The following is a 2,639-nucleotide window of genomic DNA, read 5'->3' as shown; positions in this document are numbered from 1 at the left end:
AGGATTAGGAGTTGTGAAATGAGTATCGTTGGAAATTTATTCAATTGATCTATTTCACAAACTATGGACCATAGGTAAACATAGTGTGCATGCTTGGAGCATGGGACAACTGTTGTTATAATTCAAATAATAAGTTGATTATCCGAAACATTATACAATGAATAATGTGTAATCGATATGGTGATTAAATAAAAGGGGTTTTATTTATACTCAAAAGTTTGAGACCATATTGGATTCGATTATTCTTGTGTTTCACTTCGCATGTTTTGATTTCCCGAATAATAAGATTATTCAAACCATCCACAGTCGATAAATACTTTGGAAGTAGGTATTGAAGCTAGACTGTCATGAATCCGACTGTAGATTGTCTAAAGTGTTTAGACATAGCAAAAGTCTGTTGCAGTGTTCATGAGTACTCCTGAAATAAGATTTGAGTATTTGATTAAACCCACGGTCACTTGAATCACTTCATGGATTTTATCACGAGTGATTAGTGAGACGATAATATCTTATATTCTTGAAACCGAGACATGTGAGTTGCAATTTACAATTCGGTTGCACATTGATAATATGTAAACGCACCAATAACTTGGTGTTATAAAACATATTGTTGTGTGTGATTTGATGAGTAGATACAAGCGAGCATTTGAGTCGAAGTTTATCCGTTCCTTTTACCCAAGGTGGGATAAAAGTGATATCTGTGGGCCCCTCGATGATTTAGTGATGACACCCTAAGCGCTTGGACAAGCCGGGACTAAGTTGATGTGTTCAATTGTAGTCTGTTGTCAGTCGTCATAAATCGGAAATCGGGAAACAACACATGAACATAGAGTATGATTAAAATCCATGTCTCAGTTCATACGATATCTAGAATGGAGGAATATATGATCCCTTATCTAAAGGACGTGTCAGAGTTCGACAACGGCTTTTAAAAGCTACGATTGCTGATCAGATTCTGAAGTCGTACTTGCAAATAGTTATTAGACTTATCCAAGTGGGAGACTGTTGGATTAGGTGTCTAAGCCCATAACTATTTTTGGTATGTACTTGACCTGATTATGAGCATGGTCCTTTTGGGTTTCCTTCACTCATGCAACTTGATAGGATGACAAGAGGAGAGAGAGTAGAATTTATTATATGGATAATAAATTCGTACTCAAAATGATTTTATTAACATATTACAAGATTAATATATTATTTGGAAATCATATTATTTAATTAGTATTGATCATAAATTAATTTGGTGATCAAAAGAGACTGATTAAATAATTGGGGACTGTTATGCAAATCATTGATAGTTGCATAAATGGGTTGATGGACTCCATAGAGTGGAGTGGACGAAATCTATGGGGAAGCCCAATAAGCTTTCATCCAAAGGGCTCTAAGGAAGGAGTCAATGGGCTGCTTAAGGCTTAAGCAGTCATATTAGGGTTTTCACCTAAAACCCTAGCAGCCACAAGTATAAATAGACCCCATGACTAAGGGATTTTCGTCCAATGCTTCTAAGAGACCATAAGGGCCGAAAATCTTCCCTCTCCTAAAGTTATCCTGTTGCTTGAGTTTTGTGACTCCATTAGAGGTGCAACATTTGAGGCACTAAGCTTTCAAAGGTCAAGGATATTCAAGGAGAACTTGTTATTACTACATAACAAGAAAGGTAAGATCTAAACCCTAGTTTATATGTCAATTTGATTATTGTATGATAATTCTTAGGATCATTGCTTTGGTATTCAATGTTGTATGTTTACTTAGAAAAACCTAGATCAAAGCAATTAGGGTTGCATGTACATCATAGGATTGATGGAATGCTCATAACCCATCAATAAGTTGGTATCAGAGCCTTGGTTTGAGCGAATTGGAGGAACACTCGTGCGAATCCATAGTCAAACTAAGGAAATGCAAAAGTTTTAAAAATGGTTTTCAAACTTGTTTTCAAAAGTGACCAGGAAGGATGTGATGTGTAACACCTCAAATTTCAAAACTATTTTTTTCACTTTTATTTCACCAAACATTATTCATAAATCCAAGTCATCACAAAATTATAAGTCATTATCAAAACAATATCAGAGTATCCCAAAATCCACAAGACATCATAAGTCGGCGAATGTGTACAATCATGCCTCCGCCTTCCCGGAATCTAAAAAAGTACCTGAAATACATTTAAATCAACACTGTAAGCACGAAGCTTAGTGAGTTCCCCTAAATACCACATACACAAATAATTATCCTCTCATGGCTAAATCTCGATAAGGACCTCCGGTCATGTGTCTCAGTGAAGACCCTCCGGTCTCACGTCTCGGTATGGACCCTCCAGTCATAACTCAACATATACACATAATAATATAACAACATAAGTCACAAAGACAGAATGCCTAATAACACATATCTTAGTATAAGCAAATAAGACCCTCCGGTCAATAATACAAATAAGACCCTCCGGTCAATACATGCATCACCACATAGGTAAGTATAGTGATAAGACTCACCTTAGTCGATGGATAGCAAATGCTACACTCGTGTCCGCTGCACAATGACTCCACATATTGAGCCAAACAAGATCATTCTCAAATAACATTTAGGGTTATACCCAAAGCAAAAGGCCCAATTTAAACAGGCCCTCTAAGACCCAAACCCAAATA

This window comes from Lactuca virosa, chromosome 2, assembly GCF_052849685.1.
Source record: "Lactuca virosa cultivar CGN04683 chromosome 2, Lactuca_virosa_CGN04683_v6, whole genome shotgun sequence".
NCBI lineage: Eukaryota > Viridiplantae > Streptophyta > Magnoliopsida > Asterales > Asteraceae > Lactuca > Lactuca virosa.
The sequence above is the reverse complement of the archived record's forward strand: the minus strand, read 5'-3'. Positions refer to the sequence as shown.